This window comes from Saccopteryx leptura, chromosome 2 (assembly GCF_036850995.1).
Source record: "Saccopteryx leptura isolate mSacLep1 chromosome 2, mSacLep1_pri_phased_curated, whole genome shotgun sequence".
Lineage (NCBI taxonomy): Eukaryota > Metazoa > Chordata > Mammalia > Chiroptera > Emballonuridae > Saccopteryx > Saccopteryx leptura.
In genome coordinates, this window is record NC_089504.1 from 126,409,723 (window position 1) to 126,432,262 (window position 22,540).

Below are 22,540 nucleotides of genomic sequence, written 5' to 3' on the forward strand. Positions count from 1 at the left end.
TAGTTTAAATTTTTGTAATTCCTTATATCATCATTAATAATGACTGTTGTTAAGCTTAGTTTAAGAAAAAAATTAGTTTTAGAAACAGTTTGAATTAATAACTTCAGGAAAAAGAATTCTTGGTGAAATGGAAAGCATATTAGGTCTAGATTCTAAAAATATTCATGGGTTCTAGTCTGGCTGCATACAACACAGCTTTGTCATTCTGGACAGGTCATAACCTTTCTGAGCCTTCATTTTATAAATGAGGGGAAAAAAATCTGTGCATTAAAGGGTTTGGGGGAAAACTGCCTTTCTGATTATACTGCAGTGATGGTAAGATCTGTGAGCGCTTTGTAAACAGGTGCTATAAAATGGAACAAAGTATTATTTATATTCAGCATATAAGAATTTCTCCAGGAAAAACACAAATTGTTAGTGGTAAAAACACATAGCAGATAAAAGAATAAGATAGTGGATTAGGAATGTTTTACTCGGCAAGACCCCAAGACACTGTATCAAGAGTACTGTTAAGAACGATGATCATCTGCTTTAAATCTCCTGAGGATGAAGCAAGCACACAGGGCTGCATCTGTAGGGCAAGGGTTTGAAAGAAGCCGTGAAGCATTCCAGAGCTCCTTCAGCACTGGCTTGAGGCAAAGGTTCAAACCATGTGACTCTTTAGTGTTTTAAATAAGTTTAAAGGGGGAAAAAATCTAATCCTTTTTTTTGAAATGAATACTTCTGTAAATAAAATTTTAAATATTTAAAAATATATACATAAATAGGTTAGAAAACATTAGACTGTTTTTGGAAATTGGTCTGTATCTTCAAATTTGGTGCAACATGCTGGTGAATACAGATTTTTAAGTCTATATTATATTTAAAAGCTCTTTTAAAAATAAAGTATTGCTTTTTGTTTTTTAACTTTAAAAACTGATTAGAAAAACAAATATGAAAGAGTTAAGGAACCTCTATAAAGGGAGCATATTTTACTTTTAGTCTACAAAGAGGATATTACCGAAAGGGAGGAAAAAATTAAAAGGTATTGTACTAGGAAAGGGTATATGCTAGGCACAGAGAGGCTAATGGCTAAGGCTACAGGCACAAGTCTGTAATGGGAGTCACAAGCAGAACAGAGCTCAGGAGTTTAGACCTTCACAGCTGGCCCTCCTGGAGGCCGTCTCAGCAGCAAGAGGAACAACTAGGAGATGCCAAGTGGAGTTGGCTTTCATGTGCCGGCCAGATTTAGCCTGCATTATGCTACTCCCTGTAAGTCAGCAGTAGTCCTTTGTAAAACTGTAAGAACTCTTTTAAGCAAAAGGAATATTACTGGTTCATAAATGCAAGACTTTCCTAATGATAAAGTACTAGTGTAAAGGATGTAAGAAAGCATGCTAAAAGCTCATCCACTCTATTTACTAGTTAGTTACACATTGAAAATACATTATTTTCAAATAACAGACTGGAATGTGTACCTTGGTCTTTAAAACAACAACAACAAAACAGTAACAGTAAACCCTTGTCTTGCCCCAGCAGTAAAAATTCTTTGGTGAATAAACTATATCCTGGATATCAAATAGGTATTTACAAGAACACATTATTTAGGAAGAATGCTGGGGCTGGAGGGGTGGCAGGCAGGGAGATCTGACAAATGAAGAGCTATTGAGGCACATTTAGAAGTCAGATATATTTATTTGAAGGAAAAAACAGTAAAAAAGAATAAGTGGATTTCTATAAATTTTCTTTTTGATAGAAAAAGGTAAATCAAGTTTCATGCAAGCATCATTCAAGGTAATAATGTAGAAATGAGTATGTATTTTAAAATATAACTCAATAACATAGTTCATTATTAGTTAATATTTTTCTTCTTTTTAATTTTTTAATTTTTATTTTTATTTATTCATTTTTAGAGGGGAGAGAGAGAGACAGAGAGAGAGAGGAGAGAGAGACAGGGGGAGGAGATGGAAGCATCAACTCCCATATGTGCCTTGACCAGGCAAGCCCAGGGTTTCGAACCGGCGACCTCAGCATTTCCAGGTCGACGCTTTATCCACTGCGCCACCACAGGTCAGGCCAAGTTAATATTTTTCATGAAAGAATCTTAATAGTATAAATGTGTATTATTTACTGCCTTTATTCTTAATATAAGCTTTTTATCAAAGCTGACAATAACGTGTAAGAAGGATGGCACTTTCCGGACAAAGTATTGAAATATTTATAGATAATTATATATGCTTTTAAAATAATATTTCAAAATGAAATAAAGTGAGTTACATTAAAACAGATTTTATTTTCAAACAAAGTTCTGATTCTTAACAGTGACGCTACATTCTGAGGCTTTGGATTAACTACATATTTATAGTATTGTACCAGTTTTTATCCCTAACATGGTTCTGTTGTCTTCATTTTGAAGCTGTTAATGAATCTTCAAGTCTTTTGTAGTTACCCACAATGTAACCCTATATTTAAAAGGCAGTTGGGAGTGTTTCATTGTTTAGTGTAACTCTTTCAGCAAATAATCATTATTAAAAAATCATATTGTGTGATATTACAAAATAGCTTTACAGCAATTTTGAAAGATATTTTAGTGGCATGAAATGTTGTAGAAAAGTAGTGTTTAGAATTACATAAACACTTATGTGAATATATTGGTTTTTTAAAAAACAATATTTTAGATGTGATTAAAGCTTTTATTTTATTGTTTGGCTATGTGTAAATAAACAATTTGAGCACTAATCAATATAGCTTATTCTCTCATTGCATTTAGTGAGATTCTTTTTGTTATCATATAAATTCTTGAACCACCAGATATATAGAAAATAAATTGAGAAGTAAAACAATGCATTTATAAAGAAACCACATATTGGCATTCATTGCAAAGCTATTACTTTGTCCTACGATTACTCTAGAAATGAAAAAGAGAATCAATTTAATACAGTCAATGTATAATCATTCTAAAATTACTTAACCACATAAAAATACAATAGTGAGAGAATCCTGCTTCAAAAAATTGACATTAGACTTAGACCTACTGATGTGTTCCTTGAATAAAAGACTTATGGCAAAAGGAACTGTGACAGTTTTTTCCTCTTTTCTGCAGCATTATTGTTTTAGATTTTATGTTTCTATAACACCAGTCTGCTGCATATTTTTAAGTGATCATACAAATCAACCAATTGTCTCCTACATATATGTTGAAAGTACGTTCTGATAAATATGCTTTATCTTCCAATAAGTCACTTCTTTGCTACATAATCTGTGTTCTGCTAAAGATTTGTTCTGGTCCTTAAAATTTTTTTTGTTGTTGTTGTTAAATCTTTGGTTCTTTAACAAATGTCAAGGTCTATACATGCTATGTTTTGAAAAGTAATTTAATATGTAAAACGCTTTGAATGAATCTCCTGGTATGTTTAAAAAAACTTTGTTAAACAGGTCAAAATAAAAATTTCATGTTGTATAGTAATACATCACTGGATTTTCATTGATACACTTAACACTATGTGTCTGGATATAGAAATTATTTCAAAGTCTTTCCCATATTGTATTGTTTAACAGCAGATACAGTATAAGCAAAGCATGGAGAAAAAAAAAAATCAACATTTTAATGAAAATGACCAGAACAAATTTTTAGCAGCAAAGCGTTTACATCAATTTAAGTGCTATAATTGAGTTACACTTGGCCATTTGAGGTTGAGGTAGGTATTACTGTGTTCAAATACCTATTGCTTTTTAAGGCCATTGGTATATCCAACCTTTAATCACAATGATCATTTACAGTGACCTTTAGGCAGATAGTTTAAAGTCTAACACTGCAGGTAAAAACAAAACAAATAACAAACAGGCTATTTATATCATATTCAGACTTCCTTAATGTAACATGGTGAATTTTCTTGTTTTTAGAATTGTTTTCAAGCTTTTTCAGTGAATACTATTTTAATATAACTTATAAAAAGATTAGTAAAATATCTGTAACTCAGTATCCCAATTGGACAATGCCATTTACAGTTATTTTTCTTCCCCAATATTTAAGAAATGTATAAATAAAAAAATTAGGTTTGATACATTTGTTACTAAAATATCTGCAGTATGTTTGTTGCAAAAAAATCACAATGATTATTATTTCTTTTTAAATCAAAATGTGTGCTATATTAACTAGCTTTATCTAGACATTTATTTTTTAAAAGTTTTCCTAATTATGACAGAAAAAACATATTATATATGGTGGAAAATCTTATTTTGGTTTATAGTGTATAGATTTTTACTTTTGCATTTTGCCTATTTCATGATCTTTTATAATAGCTACCATTTCTATTTGATCTACGGTCTTTGAGGCCTCCTTATAATATGTTACTGTTTTCTCAGCTTTCCTTACCTTAACACACTACTATGTTTATTTCTTCTCAAAGATACCTTGTGACTGTGTACACATAAACAAGGATGATTAGAATGTGGTGTTAAAAATACTATGTTGTTTCTATAAATTCTCTGGTGTTTATATTAATATAGTTCGACACTTTTTTTTTCCAGAAATAGTTTTCTTTTGATTGATAGTTGTAAATTCTAAATAGGTTTTGTCATTTTTTTCTTCAGAACTAAATTTGCCTTTTGTCCCATGGTCCATAAATTAACTAAAACTCTCCCTGGAGGTTACCTTAGTAGGTTAGAACGCCTTTCTGACACACCAAGTTTGTGGTTCAATCTCTGGTCAGGGCACACACAAAGTGATCAATGAATGCACAACTATATGGAACAACAAATGAATGCTTCTCTCTTTTTCTCTCTTCCTCTTTTTATCTCTCTGAAATTAATCAGTAAAAATTAACTAAAACTCTTTTCATTTGATAACTATTCTATATAACTCTGGTTATTACAGTTTCCGGTTTCCCACCAAACTAGTAGACTCCCTGCTCCTTTCTCTCTCTCTAATATTGGTGAAAAAATTTTTTTAATCTTCCTTTTATTTCTGCATTCATTCAATGTGTATTTGTTTAGTGCCTACTATGTAGCAGGCACTGCTCTATTCTGCCTTGCAATACAGCTTCCCTGTCAATTTTCTTCTATGTGCCAAAAAAACATTAGCAACTATCACATTGTAGTTGTTTTCAATTTGACGTTATTCTCCTAATTCCATCATATTTACAATCTTCATATGGAAATTGTGTTAAAACAAACACTTATGTTCACATTCCCAGATAGTGAAGACTTGTGGATAGGTTTCCCAAAAACATTTTGTGGAAACTTCCATTATCCCTTTCCATGCTTATTAGTTCTTAGTAGGAAGACATTTGGCAACAATAAACATGAGTAGCCTGAAGCGTTATTATATTATTGTACTTCAGTTTTGTTCATTTGACAAATGCATTTAACATTTGACCACACCCATTTATTTTCACACTATGTTAGCTAGCATACGAAATTGGTTTGAAAGCAACAATAACCAAAATAAAAAGTCACAGTAAGACAGATTATAGAAGAAAATGATCATGAAAGAAAGGCATAAGAACAAAAATATCACATTAAAAACATGATGCTTTAATCTACATACTGTCAATAGAGCATACATGAATCCTGTCCTCAAAAATGTTAAAATGTGTGTTTTTTCATAAATAATAAATGTAGCTGACATATATACAACTAGTTCTCTCACACAAATACAGTTAAAATGTGTCCTTCTCTGGATAATGTCAAGTGCTGGTGAAACTATCTACTGTTTCAAATTTATAAATATTATTCTTTGGTTACTAATAACTGTTATATTTAACTCTATCTGGAATAATTTTTGACTGTTTAATTAAATTGTCTCAGATCTTGAAAATAGGCATTCTCAGTCTGTTAACAGTAATCAATAGGTTGAACTATTCTGTAGTAGACTTTTAATATTTATCTATTAGATGCTTCTATGTAGATATGCTTTTGGTATAACAGTGATTATAACCAGTACATCAGTTCTGGTTACAGGAATACTTTGAGGGCTGAAGTATTAACATTAATGTCATTGTTTAATTAATTGTCAAACTTCAGGGACAAAATACCAAGATCTAACAAACCAGTATATTTAAAACTCCTGTCAAAAAAACTTAGACCAAGAAAAATTTTAAACTTAAGACCTTTTTTATTATTATTATTTCTTAAAGTTTAAAAATTTACATAATTAGAGACCAACTCTTGCTAAATAAAAATTAAAAAATAAATTCTATTGAGAAGTAGCTCTAATTTTTTTATTGACAGGTTACTAAATGGAACTACATTAAACTAAAAGTTTTACACAGCAAAGGAAACCATCAACAAAATGAAAAGACAACCTATTGAATGTAAGAACATGTTCACCAATAATACATCTGATAAAAGGTTAATATACAAAATATATAAAGAACTTATATAACTCAACACAGAAAACAAACAATGCAATTAAGAAATGGACAGCCCTGGCCACCTAGCTCAGCAGTAGAGCATCGGCCTGGTGTGTAGATGTCTCCAGTTTGATACCCAGCCAGGGCACACAGGAGAAGCACTCCATTGGCTTCTCCATCCTTCCCCCTCTACTTTCTCTCTACCCCTCTCTTCTTCTCCCGCTGCCAAGGCTCCATTGGAGCAAAGTTGGTCTGGGCACTGAGAATGGCTCCATAGCCTCCACCTCAGGTGCTAGAAAGGCTCCCACTGCAACAGAGCAATGCCCTGGGCCCTGGCCGGTTGGCTCAGCGGTAGAGCGTCGGCCTGGCATGCGGGGGACCCGGGTTTGATTCCCGGCCAGGGCACATAGGAGAAGCGCCCATTTGCTTCTCCACCCCCCCTCCTTCCTCTCTGTCTCTCTCTTCCCCTCCCGCAGCCGAGGCTCCATTGGAGCGAAGATGGCCCAGGCGCTGGGGATGGCTCTTTGGCCTCTGCCCCAGGCGCTAGAGTGGCTCTGGTCGCAGCAGAGCGACCCCCCGGAGGGGCAGAGCATCGACCCCAGGTGGGCAGAGCGTCGCCCCTGGTGGGCGTGCCGGGTGAATCTGGGTCGGGCGCATGTGGGAGTCTGTCTGACTGTCTCTCCCCGTTTCCAGCTTCAGAAAAACAAACAAACAAACAAACAAAACAACAAAAAACAGAGCAATGTCCTGGATGGGCAGAACATCACCCCTAGTGGACAGGCTGGGTGGATCCCAGTCGAGCACATGCAAGAGTCTGTCTTTCTGCCTTCCCGTTTCTCACTTCAGAAAAAAACACACAAAAAAACTCAAAAAACAAAAAACACAACAACAAAAAAACATGGGCAAAAGACCGGAATGGACAATTTTTCAAAGAAGGCATACAGATGGCCAATAGGTATATGAAAAAATGCTCAATGCCACTAATCATCAGAGAAATGCAAATTAAAATCACAATGAGATATCACCTCACACCTGTCAGAATGGTTATCATCAATAAATCAACAAACAAGTGTTGGCAAGGATGTGGAGAATGCACTGATGGTGGGAATGCAGATTGGTGCAGCCACTATGGTAAATAGTATGGAGTTTCCTCAAAAAAATTAAAAATGAAACAGCCTCATGACCCAGCAATTCCACTCTGGGAACATATCCAAAGAAACTCAGAAGACTGATTTGAAAAATATATGTACCCATCATATTTACTGCAGTGTATTTACAACAGCCAAGATTAGGAAGCAGCTCAAGTGCCCATCAGTAGATGGGTGGATAAAAAAGCTGTGGTACATTTACACAATAAAATATTAGGGCTGTAAAAATAAAAAAGAAAATCTTACATATTCAGACAGCATGCATGAACCTAGACAGTATTATGCTAAATGAAATAAGCTTGGCAGAGAAAGACAGTTACCATATGATTTCACCTACATATGGAACCTAATGAACAAGATAAACAAACTAGAAACAGACTCATAGATACAGAAAACAGACTGACAGCTGTCAGATGGGAGTGGGGTGGAGGGGCTGAAGGGTTGGGTGAAAAAGGTGAAGGGATTAAGGAAAAAAACAAACAAACAAAACAAATACCTTATACACAGACAACAGTATGGTGATTACAAGAGGGAAAAGAGGTGGGGAGGAGAAGAAGGCAAAGGGGATAAGTGGGGACGGAAGGAGACTTGACTTGGGGTGGCGCACCTGAAAACCATATAATTGTATTAACCATGTCACCCCAATAAATTTAATAAAAGTTTAAAAGAAAATAAAATCTACGTAAAATGTAAAAATATTAAAAATTAAGCAAAACTTGAGGATAAACAAAGCCAGATTTCATTATCTATAAAATAAAAATGTTTAAATTGGCCATAGTTATTTACAAAACCTTATCCTTACCTTCTTTTTCTCTGAAGAAAGTATGTAACTTCTAAAGTGGGACTGAAATTTGAAACTTTTAAATGAAAAATCTGATAGTTATTTTTTACTTCTTTTTCAATGAAATTTTGCAGCAATTGGCATAGACAGTGGTATCAAAGAATCTTTTGTTAGAATATTTTGTGGGGAAAACACCTTCATTTTTAAGTATGCCAGTTAATCAAAATATGCTAGTTACTTAAAGATTAGCATCAGTAAAATTTTTCTTAAACACAATTCTCTTATTCTTACTCTCAAATGTATTAAAAGGGTATGATGTGCTATTGCCAGTATTTCCTCATCGCCCATTGCTCTTTGATTTTCTGTCAACATCAATTCATTTCTAACTTTCTCTAAAATTCACACCGAGAAGCAGGAGAAACCGAAGTGTCCACTATGTCACAAGCCCTGCCTCAGCATGTCATATTCACCAATTCTTTTCATCTTCAACACCAGTCTGCAAGACACATATCATCCTCATTTTAAAGCTGGGGAAATTGAGCCAGGGTAAATTATTTTCCCAAAAGTAAGTGATAAATTATAAAATAAAGTTGAAACTTGACTTCACATGACTAAGGTTTATCATAAAAAAAGACAATACCTTGTTTAGTATTTAAAAATAAAACATAGCTTTTTATCACTTTTTTTCAAAAATATTTTTTTTATTTAGACAATTAATTTAATGCGGTGACATTGATCAATTAGAGTACATAGATTAAGAGAATACATCTCCAGATCATTTTGACATTTGATTATGTTGTATACCCGTTACCCAAAGTCAAAGTGTCCTTCGTCACCTTTTATTTGGTTTTCTCTATGCCCCTCCCCTCCCCCTGGAAACCACCGCACTCTTGTCCATGTCCATAAAACATAGCTTTAATATAATATTACCATAAATAAAATCAAGAGGTAGCAAATGGGAAATGCATATCTATATTTGCATTCCTTGGAATGGAAAGAACTGTTCATTTCCTGGAAATAAAGTCTATGAAACTAAAAATGAATAAAATATATCAATACTAGCTTCAATTTCTGCAAGTGAGGAAACACAATGGAAAGATATTTCCATATCTGTATTCACATCCATATCTACATATATCTATGATATAGGTTATGATTTCATGACCCTCAGAATAATTTTTAAACTTTAAGAGTTATTTTATCAAAAGTTTTTTTTCAGACTTCTTTATCCTTTAATTATTATATCACTGTCTGTTTACCCCTTAATGTCTTCATAATCTAGGTGTAACCACAATTTGTGAAGCCATTCCAAAAATAGTCCCCTATTTGAGTGATTTTAGCTATATTATATGAACACATACTTTAATAAAATAACATTTGTGAGTAGTGTTTCCTTTTAAATTTGCAAAAATAGACACAAAATTCTAAACATTACATGCTTCTTCTTTAAGATAGTATATGATGAAAATATATCAGAAATATGAAATTATCTAGATTTTTAAAGGTCAGGGACAAATAAAACCAATATACTAGTTAATTAGTAAACATTTGAACAAAAGTCAATTGATTCTTTTTTTTATATATTGTAGTTTCAGTCTATACAGAAAAATATGCACATAAGAATCAGATTAGACATAACTTTTAACCACTCTGTGACAGAATATAAAGTTAAATGTAAAAATGTTGGTAACCACTGAGTGAGGAAATCATTGACATGTAAACGTAAGTTACAGAATATGAAGGACCAATAGGAAGTACCAGAGCTGCCATATGGTCCAAATGCTAGAGATCTTGGAGCCTTGAAAGAAGGAAATTTCAAAAGAAACGTAAGTTAGTAGCAGAGTAGCAGAAGGGTTGGAGAACCACAGGATGACAAAATGGGAAGGTAAATCCACCAAGAAGCACCAGTGATTGGTCTTATATTTATGAATTAAAATAAAATCATGTATAACTATTATATTGTTTTTCAGTTTGAAAATCATGCTTGTAATCGAATGTAAATTGTAAGTAACATGGCAAGAAATCAGAAGGCAGAATTCTATGTGCGTGTGTTTATATGTGTATATCTATCTTTTATCTTCTTTTGGGCTGGTATTTATGTAATATTGTAAATTTATGATTCAAGTAAGAAGGTTGGTAGTATGAAAATGTCAAATAGTTATAAAGACTATGCAGTAATTTCTCACCCAATCAAGTTTTCTTACTGTAGGAGGAGAGGGAACTAGCTGGTGACCACAGATGTAGGTCCTCCCACCTAAAAATTAACACTGAAATTTATTAACAGATCTTTGCACTAAATTGAGCTTATTTAAATGGAGTTTATTATTAATATTCCAGAGAGAAATATGGAGAGGTTTTTTTGTTTGTTTGTTTGTTTGTTTTGTGACAGACGGGGTTGGGGGAACAGATAGGGATGGACAGGCAGGAAGGGAGAGAGATGAGAAGCATCAATTCTACATTGCAGCTCCTTAGTTGTTCATTGATTGCTTTCTCATATGTACCTTGACCCTGGGGCTACAGCAGAGCAAGTGACCCCTTGCTCAATCCAGTGACCTTGGGCTCAAGCCAGCAACCTTGGATCAAGCCAGCAACCTTTGGGCTCAAACCAGCAACCATGAGGTCTTGTATATAATCCCATGCTCAATCCTGTGACCCTGCATTCAACCTGGTGAGCCTGTGCTCAAGCAGGAGACCTTGGGGTTTTGAACCTGGGTCCTCTGCATCTCAGTCCAATGCTCTATCCATTGCACTACCACCTGGTCAGGCTCAAGGCATTTAACACAACATATTGCTTATATTTTTTAAATACCAAAATTATATATTTTAAAATTTTGACAATAACTTTCAGCTCTATAAAAATATTGCAACATTTACTGTACTAGCTATAACTATAAGAACAGAGGCTTACTTGTATTTTTAAAAAATATAGTTTTAATATTTAATTGAATTAGAAATTATCTCTATAATATAGAATAATGCTTACCATATAAAGTGTTTAATAAATGTTCATTGAATGAAACAACCACAAATAGCTTCAAAGTTACGATTCATTCAGAGTGGATTTAAAATATTATTAGCCTTACCTTTAAAAAGAGAACCCCTCGCCTGACCAGTTGGTGGCACAGTGGATAGAGCATCGGACTGTGATGCGGAGGACCCAGGTTCGAAACCCCAAGGTCACCAGCTTGAGTGCGGGCAGGCTCATTTGGTTTGAGCAAGGCTCACCAGCTTGAGCCCAAGGTCGCTGGCTTGAGCAAGGGGTCACTTGGTCTGCTGTAGCCCCACAATCAAGGCACATGATAAATCAATGAGAAACTAAGGTGCTGCAATAAAGAATTGATGCTTTTCATCTCTCTCCCTTCTGGTCTGTCTGTCCCTCTCTGTCTCTGTTACACACACACACACACACACACACACACACAATGAGAACCCCTCTGTTTCCTTCCAGTCTTGACCCATAAGTGAGTTAGAGTTCCTTTGAAAAAAACATTGCTTTCTTCAAGAGAGTCTGCAAATCTGTTCTCTAAATAACATTCTGCATGAGAATAATCAGATAGAAAAATAAGGCCATATTGTACATAGTCCTATAAATTGAAAAACTAAAATTTTTCTAAAGATGATAGTTGTTTAACATCTTATTTCTTTGTTTTTTCTTGTAATAGCATTTTGCATTTGTACAAAACTTCACAGACTTTATTTATTACTTTTAGGATAATGTATTTATTAAATTGCTTGTACCTATAGGTTTATACCTAGTTCCCTGTTTTTAATTTTAAATGTATTAGCAACAACTTTTTTGTGTGTGAAAAGTAAATGTGTAGCTAAAACATTGGTTTTCAGCCTTTTTTAAAATCTCATGGCACAAATAAACTAATTACTAAAATGCTGCAGCATACCAATTACAGATATTATACTTTTTGCCAATCTGACAAATAATAGGTATAATTTTGATTGATTTAGAATAATAATAATAATCACCTACCCATTTTGCTCCAAAGTGACTTTTTAAAATATCAGCTGCCTACACTTGTGTATAAGGATTTCTGGTATGATGTATTTACCAATCAGATGCAACTTTACTATGCTACATGACCAATAAGATGCAACTCTGTTATATGACCTATATAATTATGGTTCAAGACAGGGCATTTACACTGGATGACTACTGTTGTGTTGGCTACTGTCATTTTTTTTTGACAATCTAAGGGAAAAGAGGTCAGTGCCTTTGCCTAAATAGTCATGCATTATATGTTTTAAAAATTTCTATGGTACACAGTTGAAAATCACTGAGCTAAAGTAATCCAAAGGTAGTTTCCAAATGCTACTCTATGAAATATTGACTGGGTTCACACTAGGAAATAACTTTAAAAAATAAATTGGGATATTAAAATATTTACTAAGTATTTATAGTAGAATATTCTTCTTTAACTGAATTTATTAGGTTGACATTGGTTAATACAATTGTATGGGTTTCAGGTGCACAATTCTACAACAAATCTGTATATTATATTGTGTATTTACCCCCCACAAGTTAATAATCTTAAGCCAAATTATTTCAGTAGGCATGTTAATCTTTAAAATCACTTCTAGCTTTTCAAAATTCAACTTAATTTTATAAGATAGCTCTCATTTCTCATAGTTGGTTTAATTTTCTGATCCTTACTTGGAAAACATTTAAAGGAAAGACTTTTTTCCCCATCTCAGTTGCCTGAACCTAGCTACAGTAATTAGAGACAATTTGAATAAGGCATAAAATCAGGGACTTTAGAAGTGTTCTCACATGGACAAAATTTTCACTTGCAAACATAATTTTCATACTACAACACATCAGGAATAATAGCTTCTGTTGTTTTTTAATTGGGAAATTGGCATGTACAGTTTTATTGTTCTAGTTGCAGAATATGGATATTCAAAGCTACAAAAACTCTTAGATTTCTTTTACCTTTATTTTTCTTATTTCCCTCCCTTTTCCATAGAAACACAAAATACATATTTATATATTTACCTAATTTCCACCGTGATATTTTCTAAGGGAACAAACCAATCCTAAAATATCCCATCCAAGTCCATAAAAATGTAACAGAAAGAAATGGGGTTTACATCTTTTTAAATTTATATCTGGCCTACTTGAAATTTCTTTCCTTTATGCCAGGCTGCTTTTAACCTATAAAATTTATAAAGGAGTTGTAAGTGACTTAAAGAAAATTACAAAAAAAAATGCTGGTGAGGGGCCTTGCCAGGACTAGAAAGTGATTTCCCAACCTCTTAGCACAGTATTGTTATCAACACTGCACTGCCTCTCACTGTGCTTAAAAATGCAATTGGCATATTAATGATCTCTTATCTCTGATCTTGAAAATTGCAATTTGTTGAGGGCTATACTATCACTTTAAAAAAGTCATTTCTTACTTAATTGTTTAATAACATGGTTTTATAGGCTGGAAGTAGCCTATAAAAAAGAAGAAATAACAGGAATGATTGAACAACATTTTCTTAACAATTTGAGGTCTTCTTATGATTTTCTTTAATTTTTCTCAATTGTGAAATGTGTTTTTTTGGGGGGCATTATATTTTTCTTGCTCAAAAACATTTCCTAGCTTAAGATGCCATAAATAAAATAATATTAGGCCTTAATTTGACCCAAACTGTGAATCTCTTCTAAAGACAATGGTAAGCACAATTTACTATCATAAAGAGGATGTTCATACATATACCTGTAATTCACACACACACACACACACACACGATGTTCAGAGTAATCATTTAGTGCATACATATATGTCAGTTATCAATTTATTGCCTTATAGCAGCGACTACACTCCTCATTACATATTCTATAATAAAAGCCATCTTTTAAGCATTTCTCCTTTAAAGTGGAAAAAAAAAATGGCAAGTTTTCTCAGTAGAAGATGCTGAAAGGATGCTGCCAGAGAAAGAGGTTTTGCAATTTCTGGCATAGGTGGGGCTGTGGTTGGCCTTGTGAATGTGAGGACTCTCTGATACAGGATCCGAACATGACCCCTCTGCCACCACACAGGTTGGACTTAGTAATAACTTGTGTGCTATCTTCTCCACAGGGAAACCATAGCCTGTCCCTCCTTCTGCCCTACCAAAGTCCAAGCAGCCTATGCTACGTTTCTGCTCATCATCATCTGCTCATCACCTGTCAACATCCTGCTTTGCAAAGAGTTGACTATTGTTTGCTCAGTAACTACAAACTTTCTTCATCTGGTCAAACCAGGGAACTTCTCAGCTGTCTGAATCATACCTTCTCCAATGATGTGTGAACCCCTTCCAAGTCTGTCCTTCTTTGGGTGCTCTTACTCAGCACTAGGGTATCATTGATAATGTCCTTATATATTTAAGTTGCTCCTTTAGTGTACATAATATTTAATCTTTCCCTGTATAACATGCTGTGTGATAGCTATCTCCTGATTGGACGCAGACTATCACAACATATATTTATACAGATTATAAACTCCATAAAGAGCTCAGCACTCTTTCCCCTGTGTAATGCACTGGGCCTTATGGATCATTCCACAGATATATATTTTTGAATGAACAAATGACAGAATTGCCTTCATGTAGGCTGGATCCATGGGAACTTGCATTTCATGACTGAGTTGTTTGAAAAACTCACCTAGAACTTGGAGAAAAACCCTAACTATTTGGATAGACTGTACTCTTTAATAACAATACCAGGATTTTTGATAGGTCTGGTGCTCTTAGAAGCTTGGCAGACACTGCTAAATATCTACCAGTCAACCTTCTACCCCTCTTCTTCTTCTACCTCACCATAGAGCTTGAAAATGTAAGATATTCCTTCCCTAGTTCTTATTCAACTAAAGGATGGCCATATTCACTCATTTATCCATTAATTAATTCATCAAATTTGTACCGCTCAGAAAAATTAGGGGATATTTTATCACCAAATATGAAGCTATAAAATATCCCCTAATTTTTGTGAGCAGTATACATTAAAGGGCATATCATATAACTGGTAGTTCTAGGTACCTGGAAAACTTCATCAAACTCCCTGTCCTCCTGGAACACACACACTAGAAGCGAGAAGTAGAATAAACAATAAACATAAAAAAAACTAGTTGTGGTCAACAGAATATGAAAGTCTGTTTAGCATTTGAATTCTATAATAAAGTGTTATATTATAAAGTTTCTTTAATATTTGTAACCATTTATTAACCTAAATCTCATACATATACAATAGTTTGGAGAGAAAACAATGAAGTGTTACTGGAAAGTTTCCCTTGTTCTGGAGAAGACACCATCCATTGAAAAATAAGATGACATAGGAGAAAAGAACAATGGCTGATATACAGGTATTCATTTATTCTCTCAATATACGTGCCTTCTATGTGCTAAGCACATACAGTTCATCATAGTACTTTCATTTTATTTAAGGAAATCAAAATTTATAAAGGGTCTTTTTGCTCCATCTTTACTTTGAGATGGGTTGAAACAACACAGTTATGGTGCAAAAGCATTGGATGGGAAGCAGTTGCTATCTTTACCATAAAAATGAAAAGACCCAGGCTTGGATTTCAGCTCTACAGCTTTCTGCCTCTTTAACAGTGGGCAATTTACATTTATAAAATTAAAATCTAAATCCCACCTATTTCAAAGTAAATCTCAAGATTTACTTTGGCAAGAAACACCCTTCTGAACTTTACTTTTCCTTTTCTGCCCCCCCCCTTTAGAACTATTTTTTGAGCAGTTTCATGTTTACAGCAAAATTGAGAGGAAGGCAGAGATTCCCCCCCACACCCCCTCACACACACATGCATAGCTTCCCTCATTATCAACATCTTCCACTAGAAAGTTACCCTTGTTACAGATGAACCCACACTGACACATCATAATCCCCCAAAGTCCATAGTTTAGATTACAGTTCATTCCTGGTTTTGTACATTCTATGGGTTTGAAAAAACATGCAATGAATGACATTTCTTTATCATTATGGTATCACACAGAGTGTTTTTGCTGTCCTAAAAAACCTTCTGTGCTTGACACTATTCATCTCTCTTCCCCCCAGCCTCTGGCAATCACTGATATTTTTACTGTTTCCCTAGTTTTGCTTTTTAAGAATGTCATATAGTTGGAATTATACAATAAGCAGCTTTTAGATTGGCTTTTTTTTAACCTAGCAATATGCATTTAAGGTTCCTTTATATTTCATGGCTTGGTAGCTCATTTATTTTTAGCACTAAATAATAATTTCATTATCTAGATATACCACAGATTACTTAAGCCATTCACCACCAAAGGGTATCTTGGTTACTTCCAAATTTTGGCACTTACGAATAAAGTTGCTATAACATTCATGTACAAGTTTTTTGTGTGGACATGCTTTCAATTCCTTTGGGTAAATACTAAGGAGATTGATTACCAGATCATAGTGTAAGAGTATGTTTAGTTTTGTAAGAAACCACCAGAGTCTCTTCCAAAGCAGTTGTAACGTTTTGCATTTCAATTAGCAACAAATGAGAGTTCCTACTGCTTCACATCTTTGCCAGCATTTGGAATGGTTAGTGTTCTGGATTTTGGTTATTTTAATAGGTGTGTAGTGGTATCTTGTTTCAATGTGAATTTCCCTCTGTAGTAAGCATTGAAGTTGAGTCTGTTGGTCCTTCAACATTGTTCTTATCCTTCAATATTGTGTTGGCCATCCTCGGTCTTGTGCCTCTCCATCTTTGTACTCTTGTAGTGGCCTGGATAGTGCTGTACGTATTGTAGGCAAGTAATTGCTTGCTATTATGATGCATGGTTTATATAATTATACACAAATATATGCCATAAATTATTTTTAAAGATTTTATTTATTCATTTTAAAAGGGAGAGAGAGTGAGAGAGAGAGAGAAGGGGAGGAGCAGAAAACATCAACTCCCATATGTGCCTTGACCAGGCAAGCCTAGGTTTCAAAATGGTGACCTCAGCATTCCAGGTCAATGCTTTATCCACTGTGCCACCACAGGTCAGACCTATGTAATAAAATTTAGCTCTTAAGCTTACTCAGTGGAGTATTATAAATTATATTATGAATCTATACTCTAGCTATGGAAAGCTAGATATCCATACACAGATGTACATATATACATATATAAATATAAAACATGTTAATAATTCTAATTTGCAAAATCAAATTATGTTAATGAAGTTTGCATTTTATTTTGTTTTTTTTTTTATTATTATTTTTTAGAGAAAATGGAGTTGGGGGAAAGAGAAAGATAATGAGCAATTTGTTGTCCCACCCACTTATTCACTCATTGGTTGATTCTTGTATGTGCCCTGACCAGGGATTGAACCTGCAACCTTGGCATGTCAGGACAACACTCCAACCAACCATACTACCAAGCCAGAGCCTGGGAGATGCTTTTAAATTTGGAGTAAACCTTAATGGTCATCTATGAAATTTAATTTTGCTTTAGTTACCACCTTTCATCTCTAAATTTGTATATATTATTTAGTTTTGACAGCTAGTAACCTATTTTAACATTGTACTTTTGATAATCTTTTTTATAAGAGCTATGAAATTACTTTGTAAATATACTCCTGGAGGCACTTGCATAATGTTAGGACTGACTCAGAATAATATCTCTTTTCAAATGATCTTAAGCTTTCTAAAACACTAAAGTATTTTCAGAAATCTTTTTTAGGTCTGCATTATCACTGAGGAAGTCCAATTCCTCCACTTTACTTTCTTTTTTTTTTTTTTTTTTTTTTTTTTTTTTTATTTCATTTTTCTGAAGCTGGAAACAGGGAGAGACAGTCAGACAGACTCCCGCATGCGCCCGACCGGGATCCACCCGGCACGTGGGCGGTGCTCTGCCCCCCAGGGGGCGATGCTCTGCCCATCCTGGGCGTCGCCATATTGCGACCAGAGCCACTCTAGCGCCTGAGGCAGAGGCCACAGAGCCATGCCCAGCGCCCGGGCCATCTTTGCTCCAATGGAGCCTTGGCTGCGGGAGGGGAAGAGAGAGACAGAGAGGAAAGCGCGGCGGAGGGGTGGAGAAGCAAATGGGCGCTTCTCCTATGTGCCCTGGCCGGGAATCGAACCCGGGTCCTCCGCACGCTAGGCCGACGCTCTACCGCTGAGCCAACCGGCCAGGGCTTCCACTTTACTTTCAAACTTACCTAAAACTGGGATTTTTTTTTTTAAGCAAGATAGATGAGGGAGAAAGAGATGGACAGACAGGAAGGGAAAGAAATGAGAAGCATCAATTCTTTGTTGTGGCACCTTAGTTGTTCATTGACTGCCCTCTCATATGTGCCTTAACTGGGGGGTTACAGCTGAGACAGAGACCCCTTGCTCAAGCCAATGACCTTAAACTCAAGCCTGTGACCATAGTGTCATGTCTACGATCCCATGCTCAAGCCAGCAACCCCACACTTAAGCTAGCAACCTCACGCTCAAGTTGGTGAGTCTGTGTTCAAGCCGGATGAACCCACACTCAAGCCAGAAACCTCAGGGTTTTGAACCTGGATCCTCTATGTCCCAGGCCAATGCTCTATCCACTGCACCACCACCTGGTCAGGCAAGGCTTCCTTTTTAATTCAACTTTATTTTGGATTACTCCAGTACATGGGATCTCTGGTTCAGGCAAATTACTCTTCAATGTTCTACAAATATATTCAGGGTCGTGCAAACATAGGTTTACATTTGTATGGAAAATAACACAGGAATTAATAAATTACAGTACAAGAACAAATTCTATGCTCATGTACTCACAATTGTAAACCTTCTGGGCCCTGCCCTGTATTCATATTTTACCCTTTTCCTTTGTTTAGATGGCTTTCTTCTACTTCTTTCCTCACTTATATCCCAAATGTCATTGTAGATACAAAAGAAAAGAGACTTCCTCATTCTCTTCATTTTTAAAATATATTTTATTCCATAATGAGAAAAATCAGTACCATATTAAAATGGCTTACATTTGATAAGAATTTAGACAAAGAAATTGACTTTGGCTGATGATGCACTGTTGCAGAGAAATCATGGATTCTCAATCCTTGGCTCACTGTGAATACAAAATATGCCCTGCCAAGTGCAGAGATGATTGGGAGGCAACTAGAAGCCTAAGCTAAGTATATAGTGAGCAGCAATTATTCAAAAAATGGCTATTAAATATATGAATAAGTACATGAATCAGTAAGAACTACATTAATTATATTCTACTCTTACCAACTAAGCTATATATTTTAGTCCATAGAAGAATAAAAGGCAACATGAAACTAGTTTTGGAATAAGGAAAGGTAGGTTCAAGCAGCTGCTGTGCCTTGTTAAACTTTTCGTGCCAAAAGGAAATTAAATAAACTCTCTGAGTCCTATTTATATTAGCTGTCAAAGAAAAATAATCATTATAAATAAGAATAGATAATTAAAAGAAATTAGTAAAGCTATAAATTGCTATAGCAATAAAATTATTATCATTACAGTGTAACATTTATTTTAAGTATTATTTGAAAAAATTAATTTAGGAAACCAAAACCTTTTAAGAAAATGAAAATTTTTTTCTAAATATAGTCTAAATGAAGAAATCTCTTGGTGTATTCATTTTATAAGTGGAATTTTAAAAATGAGAACGTGCCCTCTTACATCTCTCTCTTTAAACCATAAGATAGATTAGAGAGCTAAGTAGCAGAAGACTGCCTTGGTTTCTTGTAGGAGAGCAGTATGACCTAAAAGTAAAGGACAGAAAACTTAGGAAATTCACAAAGAAAAGACAATATGTATTGCTTCAGATGGCTGGCATGTGGAAAGTATGTTGTTGGTTCTGGTGTTATTTGACACGCAGAACAGGAAGACAGCTCTACCTTGGAGTTGTTTAAAATTCAACAGCAACATAAAACATACAACAATAACAAACAATATAAACAACAAGTACTATTCTTTAAGCACTTCCTACGTGCTTTACATATATTTTTACTCATTTCCTCTTCACTAAAACTCTATGAAATAGACATGCTTATTCCCATTCTTCAGACAAGAAGCTCATTCTTAGAGGTTAGATAATTTACCTAAGGTTACACAACTTACATGTGATGGTGGTACTGGGATTTTAAACTTGAGTTTATCTGATTTGAAAGAATACATCTTACAAATATTCTCACAACATTAAAAGAGAAATATCTTGAAAGTTCAAAGGCTTGAAAGAGTTTTATAGCTACAGCCCATAAACTACTCTCTAGATTTGGCTTGCAAAGCTAAAAGAAATACTTTAGCTTTAATAAGGTGACAAGTTTTTGAGAGAGAGACAGGGAAGGTCAGGAGAAAAAGAGCTGTCAAAATACCAAAGCTGTAAGTGCTTGGCCCAGAGCCATGGAGGCCTAGGACCCAATGACTTTGAAGGTTTAAAGTTTTCTATAAAATATAGGCTACCCCAAGTTTTTAATCAAGCAACTACTAAGAGTAGGTTTCTTATAGCTGAGCCTATATGCCTAGTTTCTAGAGACTTCAATATCTTACCTCAATTTATTCTTCTTTTACAGCTATGTGTAGGTGCAATTATAAAGAACATTTTTATTAAGAACTTATTATGTGCCAAGTATTGTTCTACTAAGTGTTCTACATTTGTTCCTGAAGACAATTTTACAAGGAAGATACTACCATTATCATACTCATTTTAAGGATGAGAAAATTAAGTCATGATTCAAATCCAGGCAAATTAATGTCAGAACATACATTGTTTACCATTATATTATGCTAAAATTATAATAAACTAGTAAGTACAATAATTAGGTAAGTAGTATTCTGTTATCTAATAATAAAAACTATTTTTCTATGGTGAAATTGTCACTTAGTAAACAGATTTGGAAATCAGTAGTGTTTTCAATAATGTTAAGTATTGACAACTAATTGGAAATATAGTGAAAATAGCCTATTTCAATTTTTTGAAGAATCTGTTAAAAAATGAACTCTATATAATGATCTTCTATACTCTACAACCTATGATTCCATGTCACAGATGAAGCATGTATATTTAAGAATAGTTGCTGATTTATTGAGCTACTTATATTTTAACATTAAGAGGATACCTTATTAACAGAAAATTTTATATTCTGTAAAGACATAAGACATTTTTTTTTGTTTTTGTTTTATTTGGTTTGTTTCTTTTCTACCCTGGTGATATCATATGAGTTTGCCATATATAATGCTTAAAATGGATATAGTATTATGATTCATTATTATTTGGGGCACAGATTGATTCCTTCTGAAATGTAATATATATTTAAAAATTGATGTATTTAACACATCATGTTAATAACATGAAAAATTTATATTAGCTTAATAAACCTAAAATATTTCTTTCTCAATTATATTGGCAACACATTAGGATTCAGATTCTAGAGTCAGGTAAGGAAATTCAAGCACTCTAAGAACTTTAAAGCCTGATAAACATTTTTAAATTAGATATATTTAAAGTATTTCAACAGCACATTAAAATTTATAAAAGTGAACTTGTATATATCAATACATTTAAATAACTGGACTCAAATTATCAAGTACCTGTATGAAAAGTCAGAGACTCATTTAGAAGTTTTCATTTATCTGAAGAGTATCAGCTATATAATTGACTATTTTACATTCAGTCATGTATTGACTTTATGCATACATACATAATTATAATATCAATGAGTAATAAACCTTTGTCAATAATAACGATATTTATAATGAAGTGTGACAACGTCTTGACTTCTGAGGTTTGGTATACTTTGGGGAAATTAACCAAATATGATATCAAATAAAACATCTTTTAAATTAATAAATCATAATATTTTTAAAAACATTATAAAATCCTTAGGGTTTTTACTCATAAGTAAAAATTTAAGAAAATAGGCTCTATTACCAAAAAATACCACAACATATAGGTATTTTATAAGTGTTATATTTTTTCAGAGTTAACCACAGTACAATTCTTATTGACACCATGATAAAGGTAAAAAATGTGGGTGACAGATTTACAATGCAAAAGGCCATCATTAATAAATATAAACTGTCATCTGTTTAATGGAAATTATTTTTAAAACATGGTTTTGACAGTATAATATTATCTAAAATCTGCTATTTTTTAAAAGTTTCCTTTAAAATTTAACTTTACCTATAACATTTTAAAATCAATGACAGAAGTCCAAAATGCACTATGTTGATATATATAAATCCAACTTTTTACAATTAGCCTAAAAAATTCTTTTAGAACTAAATGATCAAAGAAATCAATAGGATCCATCAGGTGATGGGAGAGTAGATCACTGAGTCAAAGAAT

The 22,540-nt window shown here is 33.9% G+C and overlaps 1 protein-coding gene across 6 annotated transcripts in view; it reads right to left on the reverse strand.

The window, feature by feature from the left end:
* LRRIQ1 (leucine rich repeats and IQ motif containing 1) overlaps window positions 1–22,540 on the reverse strand; it is a 257,738-nt gene that overhangs the window by 30,937 nt on the left and 204,261 nt on the right. The window lies entirely within an intron of this gene.